General features: G+C 51.7%; 1 protein-coding gene across 4 annotated transcripts in view; it reads left to right on the top strand.

Annotated features, from left to right (window-relative positions):
* Nucleotides 1–12,270, top strand: part of LOC103641553 (phospholipid-transporting ATPase 2) — an 81,860-nt gene that overhangs the window by 29,710 nt on the left and 39,880 nt on the right. The window lies entirely within an intron of this gene.

Here is a 12,270-nt window from a genome sequence, read left to right as displayed (position 1 = left end):
CCCTTCATCGAACACTACGTCGCGCGCCGTGCGCACACGCTGTGTTCTTGGGTCAAGGATGCGGTAGGCCTTCGAGCCCTCCGCGTAGCCAATGAACACCCCCGGGGTGCTCCTATCGTCGAGCTTGCTGATGTGGCCAAGCTCCTTGGTGAATGCGAGGCAGCCGAAGACCCGTAGGTGAGAGACCGTCGGCTTGCGCCCATGCCAAGCCTCGTACGGTGTCATCCCATTGAGAGCCTTGGTGGGCGAGCGATTGAGGATGTAAACCGCTGTCACCACCGCCTCTCCCCAGAAGACAGCTGGCATTCCTCTCTGCTTGAGGAGAGCCCGAGCCATCCCCACAACCGTCTGGTTGCGCCGCTCGACGACGCCGTTCTGCTGCAGGCTGTATGGCGCGGAGTAGTGGCGCTGAACGCCCTCATCCGCGCAGTACGACGCGAACTCAGCCGCCGTGAATTCGCCGCCGTTGTCGGTGCGCAACACGCGCAGCTTGCGGCCGCACTCCGCCTCCGCAGCGACCTGCACACGCCTGATGGCGTTCGCAGCCTCTCCCTTGCTGCCAAGGATCATCACCCACATGTAGCGGGAGAGATCGTCGACGAGCAGCAAGAAGTAGCGTCGTCCTCCTGGTGTGGCTGGTGTCACCGGGCCACACAAGTCCCCATGCACGAGCTCGAGCCTCTCCTTGGCTCGTAAGCTCGACTGCTGGGGGAAGGGGAGCCGTCTCTGCTTTGTCAACACGCAGACATCGCAGAATTGCTCCACATGGTCAAGGCACGGCAGGCCTCGTACCATCTCCTTGGCGCTGAGCCGCTTCAGGGCTTTGAAGTTAAGGTGCCCGAAGCGCTCGTGCCACTGCCATGCCCCGTCGTCTCGACGAGCAGCAAGGCAGCAAGGTTGTGCCACCTTCACATTGAGGATGTAAAGCCGATTTGCACTCCTGCGTACCTTGGCAAGAAGGCGACGAGAGGGATCCCAGATCCTCATGACTCCGTGCTCGACCTCCACGCGCGAACCGTTCTCATCCAGCTGTCCCAAGCTGATGATAGAGTTCCTCAACGCGGGGATGTAGTAGACTCCGGTGAGCAGCCTGTGCTCACCAGACGCGGCGGTGAAGACGACTGAGCCGACGCCCTTGATCTCTACGCCGGAGGCGTCCCCAAACTTGACGGAGCCTCGGACGCTAGAGTCAAGCTCGGTGAAGAACTCCCGTCGGCCGGTCATGTGATGAGTGGCGCCGGTGTCGAGGCACCATCCTTCGATCATGTCCTTGTTGGAGCCGTCGCCGAGGAAAGCGCGTGCTTTCGACTCATCAAGGTGGAGTGCCGCTGCGGCCGGTGCCGCTGGAGATGGCTCGATGCTTGCATGTGCCAGGAGCAGGGCCTCCTCCTCCGCCTCCGCCTGTGCGACGTTGGCCTGGCCACGTCGTGGCTGCCGACAGTCCCTGGCCCAGTGGCCAAGCTTGCCGCAGTTGTGGCAGCCGTCGTCTCGTGCCGGCTTCTTATTGCCGACGGCGCCGCCTTGGGCACCTCCACGTGCACCATCCTCAGCATGTCCTCGCGCCCCGGCCTAGGCGCCTCCACGCGCCTTGCGCTGCTTGCCGCGTTTGCGGCCTCGTGTTGAGGAGGACTCCCCCTTCTTCTTGTCACTCTGGCAGGCCTCCCACTGCTCCCGAGTGAGATGTAGCTTCCCGCCGATATTGATAGGCCCAGAGGGAGCCTGTGGTTCGTCGTCGTCGACCACCTTGAGACGACCTATCGCCTCTTCGATCGTCATCGTGGCGAACTGCACCATCTTCTGCAACAGAGTGTTGAGGCGGAGAGCAAAGTCATCAACATCCTCACCTGGCTTGAAGGCCAGGTTCTCCCACTCCTTGCGAAGTGCCTGCAGTGTGGTCTTGCGGGCACGATCGCTGCCGATGCGGGTCGCAGTGATGGCGTCCCAGGCCTCCTTGGCAGTCCGCTTCTGGGAAAGCGAAAACTGCATCTCGGGCGGGACTGCAGCAATGAGGGCATCCAGCGCCCGCCGATCCTCGTGGTAGTCGACGTCGTCGTAACGAACTGCTTCCCACATGCGGCGAACCTGGAGGCGTACCCTCATCACTTACATTATAAGGAGACAACGGTCCAACAACCCAAAGTTGACTGGGAGACGACGGCCTAGACCTCTCACGAACACAGCACAACATCCTGCATGCGCCTCATCCTGTGGTACCTGTTCTTGACCTGTGGGGGGGGGGTGTGAGACAGCAAGAGTGAGCTCACATACGTTCATCGCTCAACAAGTTGTGGGGAATAATGTGCATGAACTCGCCAAAAGTGGGAGCTCAGGTGAAGTGTAAGGCTTACCAAAGAGAATGGTTAGAGATGAGCATTGCTTTTAAAGTTGGTCAAAATTTTATTAGCAATTACTAAGTATAAGTAAATACCAACCCAATTAAGAAAAGTAATAACATCACCTGCGATGCAATGCATATGACAAATTGAATTTAGTTCCATAAATTAATCATGTGAGGGTCTGAGCTGCTCATGACCGTGAGCACGGCTAGTATACCAGTTTTACACTCTGCAGAGGTTGCGCATCTTTACCCATAAGTCATGTTACCCATCTGCCAAGGGATCGCGACTTCCCATACACCTCTACCGAGGAGGCGAGGCAGGGTAACACTACGAGGCCTTTACAAAGTTCCACTAGCTTCAGAAAACCCACTACAGTTTATAGGAAGCTCCAATGCAGGGATCCCTTGCCTGACCGCCATCGCAGCAAAATCAACCAAGGACCTCCCTACACTGACCACTCCCCTACTGCCCTTGCCCCTTTCGGGTAAGGTAGTCCTCCACTAGCTTTCCTAATTAATCAGCCAAGGGCGTCCATAAACCCTTGTGGTAGCACTGTTTTTCCGGGTGGTCGCTCCATGTTCCAACAACAACAAAGCCTTTTGTCCCAAGCACGTTGGGGTAGGCTAGAGATGAAACCCCGTATGAAAACCTCAGAGCTCAACCCCCAAAGAAAACGGGGGAAACAAAGGCAAAGGAGAACCGAAAACGACGAAACGGGGGAACACATAAAAGAGATAAAACCCACAAGAACCAGCAAGGTCTAAATGGGCACAAGAAAAGGTCAAACGATTAAGGAGGAAAAGCGGAACTATAAATCAAGGTTCTGGCACGTGAATTGCACACTTCCACCCCTTCCTATCCACGGCGAGCTCTTTATCAATATTCCACTCCTTCAGGTCCCTCTTCACTGCCTCTGTCCACGTCAAGGTTGGTCGACCTCTACCTCTCTTCACATTCTCGGGACGCCTAATTATTCCGATATGCACTGGTGCCTCTTCAGGTCTTCGTTGGATATGTCCAAACCATCTCAAACGATGTTGCATAAGCTTCTCCTCAATTGGCGCCACTCCTACTCTCTCTCGTATGTCATCATTCCGGACTCGGTCTCTCCTTGTGTGGCCACATATCCAGCGCAACATACGCATCTCTGCCACACACAGTTGTTGGACATGTCGTCTTTTAGTGGGCCAACATTCTGCTCCATACAACATAGCCGGCCGGATTGCTGTCCTGTAGAATTTGCCTTTTAGTTTGTGTGGCACCCGGGGGTCGCATAAGACACCCGCCGCTTGCCGCCACTTCAACCATCCAGCTTTAATTCTATGACTGACATCCTCATCGATGTCTCCATCCTTCTGAAGCATTGATCCTAAGTAACGAAAAGTGTCTTTCTTGGGTACCCCTTGCCCATCAAGACTAACATCGCCATCTTCATACCCCATGGCACTGAAATCACACTTCATATACTCCGTTTTAGACCTACTAAGCCTAAAACCTTTTGCTTCCAGCGTCTGTCTCCACAATTCCAACTTTTGCGAAACACCACTCCTACTCTCCTCAATAAGTACCACATCATCGGCAAAAAGCATACACCACGGTATATCTCCTTGTATGTCCCTTGTGACCTCATCTATCACCAAAGCGAAAAGATAAGGGCTCAAAGCCGACCCTTGATGTAGTCCTATGTTAATTGGAAAGTCATCGGTGTCCCCATCACTTGTTCGGACACTTGTCACAACATTAGTGTACATATCTTTAATAAGATTAATGTACTTTGTTGCTACTTTGTGTTTTTCCAAGGCCCACCACATTACACTCCTGGGTACTTTGTCATAAGCCTTCTCCAAGTCTATGAAGACCATATGCAGGTCTTTCTTTTGTTCTCTGAATCTCTCCATAAGTTGTCTTAGTAAGAAAATGGCCTCCATAGTTGATCTCCCGGGCATGAAACCAAACTGATTTTGGGTCACGCTCGTCAGCTTTCGCAGGCGGTGTTCAATGACTCTCTCCCATAGCTTCATTGTATGGCTCATGAGTTTAATTCCACGGTAATTAGTACAACTTTGAACATCTCCTTTGTTCTTGAAGATTGGTACTAATGTACTCCGCCGCCACTCGTCGGGCATTCTGTTTGTCTGAAAGATGGTGTTGAAAAGCTTAGTCAGCCATACTATCGCTATGTCTCCAAGGCATCTCCATACCTCGATAGGGATACCATCAGGGCCCATCGCCTTTCCTACCTTCATCCTTTTTAGCGCCTCCTTAACTTCATATTCTTGTATCCTTCGCACAAAACCCCTGTTGTTGTCATCGAATGGTTCGTCCAATTCTATTGTAGAACTCTCATTCCCTCCATTGAACAATTTGTTGAAGTACTCCTTCCATCTATTCTTGATCTCTTCATTCTTCACTAATAGTTGGTTTGCTTCATCCTTGATGCATTTGACTTGGTTGACATCCCTTGTCTTCCTTTCACGAATCTTGGCCATCCTATAGATATCCTTTTCTCCCTGCTTTGTGTCCAACCGTTGATAAAGGTTGTCAAAGGCTTGACCCCGGGCTCTACTAACCGCTCGCTTTGCAGACTTCTTCGCTATCCTATACTTCTCTATGTTTTCTGCACACTTGTCATGATGTAAGCGTTTGTAGCAATCTTTCTTCTCCTTGATAGCCTTTTGGACATCTTCGTTCCACCACCAAGTGTCTTTAACTTCCCTTCTGTTTCCTTGACTCAGCCCAAACTCTTCTGAAGCTATCTTTCGGATGCACATCGCCATCTTCCTCCACATGATATTTGAGTCTCCCTCTTCTGCCCAAGGGCCCTCCTCGATAACTCTCTCCTTGAAAGTTTGGGCCACATCCCCTTTAAGCTTCCACCACTTTGTTCTAGTGACCTTGTTATGCTTATTCCGTTGTAAACGAATCTTAAAACGGAAGTCAGCTACGACAAGCTTATGTTGGGTTACCACACACTCTCCAGGTATAACCTTGCAATCTAAGCAGGCATGCCTGTCCTCTTTTCTCAAGAGGACGAAATCAATCTGGCTAGTGTGTTGGCCACTACTGAAGGTCACCAGGTGGGATGTCCTCTTCCTAAAGAAAGTGTTTGCTATAAACATGTCATAGGCTAGGGCAAAGTTCAGGATTTCCTCTCCTTCTTGATTCCTAGTCCCAAAGCCGAAGCCTCCATGCACACCCTCGAAACTGGTGCTAGATGTACCCACATGGCCATTGAGATCTCCTATGAAGAGCTTCTCGCCAACTGGCACACTACTAACCATGTCCTCCAGGCCTTCCCAGAACTCCCTCTTTGAGTTCTCATTAAGGCCTACTTGAGGAGCATACGCGCTGATAACATTGAGAACCAAGTCCCCAATGACCAGCTTGACTAGGATGATTCTATCTCCTACCCTCTTAACATCTACTACTCCATCTTTAAGGCTCTTATCGATCAAGACGCCTACTCCATTCTTGTTTGTTGCAGTCCCCGTGTACCACAACTTGAAGCCTGTACCTTCCACTTCCTTCGCCTTCTGTCCTTTCCACTTGGTCTCTTGAACGCATAAAATATTTACTCGTCTCCTCACCGCAACGTCAACTATTTCTCGTAACTTACCTGTTAAGGAACCTACGTTCCAACTACCTACACGGACCCTAGTTGGCTCGACTAACTTCCTTACCCTTCGCACCCGCCGAGGAAGATGCAAAGACCCTTGCTCATTTTCCACTACACCCGGGCGTCGATGTAGCGCGCCACTAAGGATGCGACGACCCGATCCTTGCTCATTTATCACCGGCTCCAGATCAAGAGACGGCGCGTCACTTAAGGGGTGACGGCCCGGCCCTTGCTCATTTAACACCATACCCGGGTTCCGATATGGCGCGTCGCTAAGAGGGTTACGCCCCAACGATTTTCTTTGTGGTTTCATCTCCATAAGATTTGGCTGGTTTTTACGTTGGTTTGCCGGACCTAACACAACCCTCCTCCTTTACCGGGCTTGGGACCGGCTATGTTGAAACGACTTAAGGAAGTCTTCCAATCAACATAGGCGGAGTAAATAACAACGGATAACAAAAGTATAATCATGAATAATGTATCTTCATACCCAAAACCACATAAAGCACTAGCAAGTACTACCCAAAAAGTTCAGTGGTAAACAAGGTATAAAGATAATCAAACTAGGGTAACCTATTGGGTCCCATCAAAATTAACCTATGCAGATCATTATGATTAATTAGAACGTGAGTGGGTAAAAAGAAGTGATCAAGGGCACAACTTGCCTGGGACTTGAGATTCCAGGTACCAACTTGACTCGTGACCTCGCTCTAGTCGTATAAATACAAACAAACATGGTATAGGCAAAATTAACATTACATAAAACATAAGAACAAACTGTATAATAATAATCTACGCATTGCTAAGAGATCGTGGGAAGAAGAATCATTAAATTCGGAGTTACGGTTACCAAGTTATGGATTTCTGAAGTTATTTAGCACCTAGAATAGATTAATTCAAATGAACAATTTTAATTCAAGTTTCATGGCTAAACAGTGTTACTAGTTGATAGACAATATTAAAACAAAATTATAGAAACTAAAATGAATTAATTTGGAGTTAGAATGAATTAAATATGATTTATACAAGTTTCTAGAATTATTTTTGTATTAAAATTCAATTTCTAATATTAATTATCTGGTTTTCTCTGTTGTCTGGACTGGGCGCCAATAGCAGAGAAACCCAGGGGCTAACTCGCAATTTCTCCCAAGACTCAGTCTACTTCCGCGAGGACGGCGGGTTGAATAATAGAAACTAGAGGGTCTATTTATTAATTTGCGCACGACTGAAGGGGTATTGACCAATGCCAGCCATCCGATTAGAGTTCGACGGATCCGATTAACTTATGACCTTTTATGAATCGATATCTAATTCTGGCCACTAGATCCCGATCCAACGATCCAGATTTAATAAGGAGAAAGGGTATGTCTCTTGTAATCCTGGGCGTCCATCTGTTGCGCTACGGTTAGGATCAGACGACCGAATCATTTTTAAGGAATTTAATCGTGGCCATCGGATACGAGATCCACGGCCATAGTTTTTCTTCTTCACTCGACGTCCAGCGACGGCGTGTAGTCTGGCGCGGTGGCGCCATTGCAGAGCCGCCCAAAGCGTTGTCCTGCGGCGCGATGAGCAAGGAGAAACCATGGAGGGGATTCATACCTTGCTACCGAATGCGGATGGCCGGAGTTGTTTCTCCCCGCAGACACGGCCAGCAGGAACGACCCAGACGGCAGCGCGGCACCCCCCGCTGAATATCTTGTCGACTCGAAGCGGGAGGAGAACTGCGCAGAGCGAGTGATTGCGTTGCCCGAGATCTTCCACGGGCACCTCCACGCGACGATACCCAGTCGGCGTGCACCATCTTTCTGCGCTCCCCCGTTGGCGTTAGTGCGTTCCCTGCAAAGCACTCTGGATGGGGATGCCGGGTGGCACAGGGGCACAGCGCGCCGCCTTTTATGCCCAGGTTGTGCCAGGGTCCCAACAGAAATCCCGAAACTCCAGTAATTCTACTATGGCTGGAACTCGTGACGAGGTTGTTACGGCGCAGCGAGAATTCCGGGCGGACTCCGTGCTAGCCTGCTACAACGAAGGTGATTACGCAGGCGTAACTGTGTAACCAACGTGGGGATGCAGCAGGTGGGGGTCCCATGTGCCAGAGATTGAACGACGCCCTGGTCGTCATGTCATACTCCAATGTGGGAGAGCTACATGACATCATCGCTTGTGTCACCATGGCATATGTTGCGGCTAGAGGGTTAAATAAATAATAAAAAAAAAACAGAAGGGCATGGGTTGTACGATGAGTGAAATGGGCCATGCGTCATGTGTCATGTGAATGTGTGATAGGCTTCTTTCTCTTTTTAATTTAATTCTATTTCATGTTTTCAATTTCTTTTAGATTTTCATAAGGCCCGCCATGTGCTTCCCAGCCCCGTCCCTCCCCTCCCGCCCTGGCGCCCCACCCTCACCACCCCACAGCCCCACGTCGGTGCCTACTCCAGGCCCGACGACCATTCCTTCCTCTCCCTTGGCGCCGGAGACTGCCTCTACCCCGTTGGCCGCTGGCCGTTCCAAGGCCCTTAGGTGGCGCGACGACGGAAGCCCGGCGTTCTCTCCCGTTGACTCTCTGGGACTCCATCGACAGAGGCCGTCATACAAGGAGGCTCTTCTTCTACCCAGGGCTGCTCCCTGTCTTGGCCGGGAGGCCGATAATGGCGCTGGCTGGGTGAAGGTTGAAGGAAGACAAGCTCGTCGACGTCGTCTTCGCCCGCTCAAGTCCCCTCCTCTTCTCCCCAGGGTCGTTCCGTCCGACCTTAGGGGGAAGTGTTTTAACTGCCTTTCCCCTTCCCACCGTGCTGCTGCTTGTCGTCGGCTGGTGAGGTGTTTCTGTTGCCGGCTGCCTGGGCACCGTGCTTACGTGTGCCCGCGCCGGCGATCAGGCGTACCCCAGCCACGACGGGGCCTGGTGTGGAGGCCTGTCTCCCAGTCCTCTGGGATGGCTGGCTCTGGTGATAGTTCTGCTGGCAGAGCTGAGGCTGGTGGAATTGATGACGTTGGAAGATTGAAGAAGCGCACCCGCCGTGGTCAGAGGAGGAGAAGATCAGGAAGCCAGAGGAATAGCGAAGATCAGGAAGCAGCAGTCGAGGTGCCCGCCCAGCATTGTGCCGAACAAAGCTTTGTTCATGCAACGGGTAGGACCACGCGGATCATCAAGTACTCCAGGAAGATCCTCCAGGAAGAAGAAAATCTTCGGCGGGCTCTGATCATCACTGTCTTTGATCAGACGAATTCTGGCTGCGCCGCGGATGTGTCTGAGGCGCTCGCTGCGAGGTTCAGCCTCGATGCGCAGTCGCTCGACCTCCGTCGTGCTGCGCCAAATTCCTACGTCGCGTTCCTCCCCAGTGAGGAGATTGCCTGCCGGGTCCTCAACGGCGGTATGCCTTTTGTCTCTCCCACTGTTCGCCTTCACATCAAACGCTGGTCCAGACATGCCTTGGCCGTCGGCGGGCGAGCGTTGCCAGTACCAGTTGACATTGAGCTGCGAGGAATCCCTGCTCATCTCTGGGGGTTGGAGACAGCCTCGCTTCTTCTTGATGAGCACTGCCTCATCCGTGATGTGCACCCAGCGTCCGCGGAAGGCGTCGATCTTTCAGTCTTCAAGTTGAGTGCATGGTGCGACGAGCCAGGGCTTGTGCCGACGGAGTTGGATCTTCTTGCGGAGGAGCCGCGTGCCTGTGACTCCGACCCCAGTCCTCGCACACTGGTTTTCCCAATCTCCGTGCAAGTGTTCCGTTCGGACGGGATCCTGGACAGCAGTTCCTTGCCACCGCCACCGCCTCCCTACTCCGGCGACGATCGCGAGCAAGACCATGACAAGCGGCGGAAGAGTCCACATTCAAAACCTACGGCGACTGTTCGCAGACCTGTGCACGCGCGCCTCGGGCCTAGTGCCCGTGCCGGTTCCGCGCGCATCGGGTCTGCTGCCCGCGACGGCTCCGCGTGCCTCGGGCCTTGTGTCCGCGCCGACTCTGCGCCTGGCGGGACGGTTGCGCTCCCTGTCCCCTTGGGGGAAGGGTCTGCCGCTTCGGTTTCTCCTCCTCTGGCGCGCGACTCTGCGTCTGGATGGACTTCTGCGTCGGTCGAGTTTCCGGGCGCCTCGGCAGCAGAGGTTTTCGTGGGAACAGGGGTGGACGCTTCGGAGGGTTTCGTGGGAACAGGGGTAGACGCTTCGGGCTCCCCATTACCGTCGTTCATCCCTTCGGTTTCCCCTGGGCCAGTGCCGGTGCCCATCTCTCCTGGGCCTCCCCACGGAACCAATTTTCAAACGATGGAGGAATTTGGCGGGTGTCACAGGACTGGACAGAACTCAGAGCGTCTCTGTATTGTTCATTCAGATCAGGCCTCTGTGCCAAACATGCAAGACCCGAGGGTCCCCATCACCATTGCTGCACAGGTCAGGGACCCCTGGGAAATTATCAAGCATAGTCTGCAAGTAAAGCCACCTTGTTTGAAGGTGTACTCTAGAAGGAAAGATGCCACACCGGTTCACTCCCAGGCAGTGTCTTCGGCAGCCTCGACCCCCTTGCAAGAATTTAGTCAACACATCTCCAAGGCCATTAATGGTCTGTTGAGCCCGCCACCGGTCCCTAAACGCAGAAAGAGGACCCTTCCAAGAAATTTCAAGCCTAGGAGGTCCAGAAGGGTGGCCAAGATCCCGCCTGAGTTAGGCTCCGATGCAGCAGTCTCTGTTTGCAAGAAGTTGGGATTCTGTGATGGGCATGGCAATATCTCTCTGGAAGACGCTAGCAGATATGCTGCTCTATATAATTCACCCCTGTCCAGAGAGCACATCGCTGCATTGGCAGCTCTGTTTGGTTGGGATGCATCTGAGCTCGCGTAAGCTTGGATCGTTTGGTCTGGTCGTGTTTCCTTTTTCTCAATGGACCAGTGCAGCTTTCTAATTTGGAATGTGAGAGGATTGAATAGTAGGGCTAGGAAAGATAATGTCAAGACCTTAGTCCTGGACTTCAAGCCTTCACTTATCTGTTTGCAGGAAACCAAAATGAGCAACATTTCGGACTTTGATATCCTTTCCATCCTTGGTGCTGGTTACAGTAATTTTGTTTTCAGTCCAGCACAGGGGACAAGAGGAGGCATTTTAGTGGCTTGGAGAGATGGAATTTTCACCCACAGCAGTCATGTGATCAGGGAGTTCTCGGTCTCTATTCAGCTGCAGGAGGCTTCAGGCCCACTTTGGTGGTTCACAGGGGTTTACGGGCCACATCAAGATAATCTTAAACAGGCTTTTCTACATGAGTTAAGTGAAGTCAGGGCAGGCTGTGATGGGCCTTGGATCTTGGCAGGTGACTTTAATCAGATTTCCAGGTCTGAGGACAAGAACAACTCCTGTATCAACAGGGCCCTGTTGAGAAGATTCAGAAGATGGATAGATGAAAAGGAGCTGAAAGAAATTCCTTTGATTGGAAGAAGATACACCTGGTCTAACCAGAGACAGGCCCCCACTCTTGTTAAATTAGATCATGTCTTCTGCACTTCGAGCTGGGAAGGGTTGTTCCCAGCGGCTACTTTATTCAGCAAGGCCTCAGAAGATTCTGATCATTGCCCTTTGATTTTAAAGCTGCGTGAAGAAGAAGGTACAGGGAAAAGGAGATTTCATTTCGAGAGTTTCTGGACCAAAATGCCAGGCTTTCGTGAGTTGGTGGCAGATTCCTGGAGCCAGCCACTTCCAATTTGTGGTCATCTGGAGAGGATCTCTCTGAAGCTCAAGAGGCTAACTAGAGCCCTGCAGTCTTGGGGGCACAAAACAGTGGGCAACATTAAAATTCAACTGGGTTTAGCAAGAGAGATTTTACACAGGCTAGAAATGGCTCAAGACAGCAGGGTGTTATCCCCAGATGAGTTATGGCTGTTAAGAAAACTCAAGCAACAATGCCTGGTCCTTGCTTCACTGGAGAGAACTGTTGCAAGGCTCAGATCTCGAGTTCAGTATCTGAAAGATGGAGATGCCAACACTTCCTTCTTCCATATGCAGGCCTGCTGTCGCAGGAAAAGAAATCATATATATAGCTTATTGGATGGTGAGAGGGTGGTCACATCTCATGATCAAAAGCAGGAGGTGCTGCATGATTTTTACTCTAATCTGTTGGGGTGTGCCCCCCAGAGAAGGCTAACTCTGAAGCTTGAAGAATGTCACAGAGATCCTATAGATTTGTCTGCTCTTGAGCTGCCTTTTACTGAGGAGGAAGTGTGGGAGGCTATTGCCAGTCTTCCTTCAGATAAAGCGCCTGGGCCAGATGGCTACACAGGGAGATTCTACAAAACTTGCTGGTCTATAATTAAGGCAGATTTGAT

This window comes from Zea mays, chromosome 10, assembly GCF_902167145.1.
Source record: "Zea mays cultivar B73 chromosome 10, Zm-B73-REFERENCE-NAM-5.0, whole genome shotgun sequence".
Taxonomy (NCBI): domain Eukaryota; kingdom Viridiplantae; phylum Streptophyta; class Magnoliopsida; order Poales; family Poaceae; genus Zea; species Zea mays.
The sequence above is the reverse complement of the archived record's forward strand: the minus strand, read 5'-3'. Positions and strand labels throughout refer to the sequence as shown.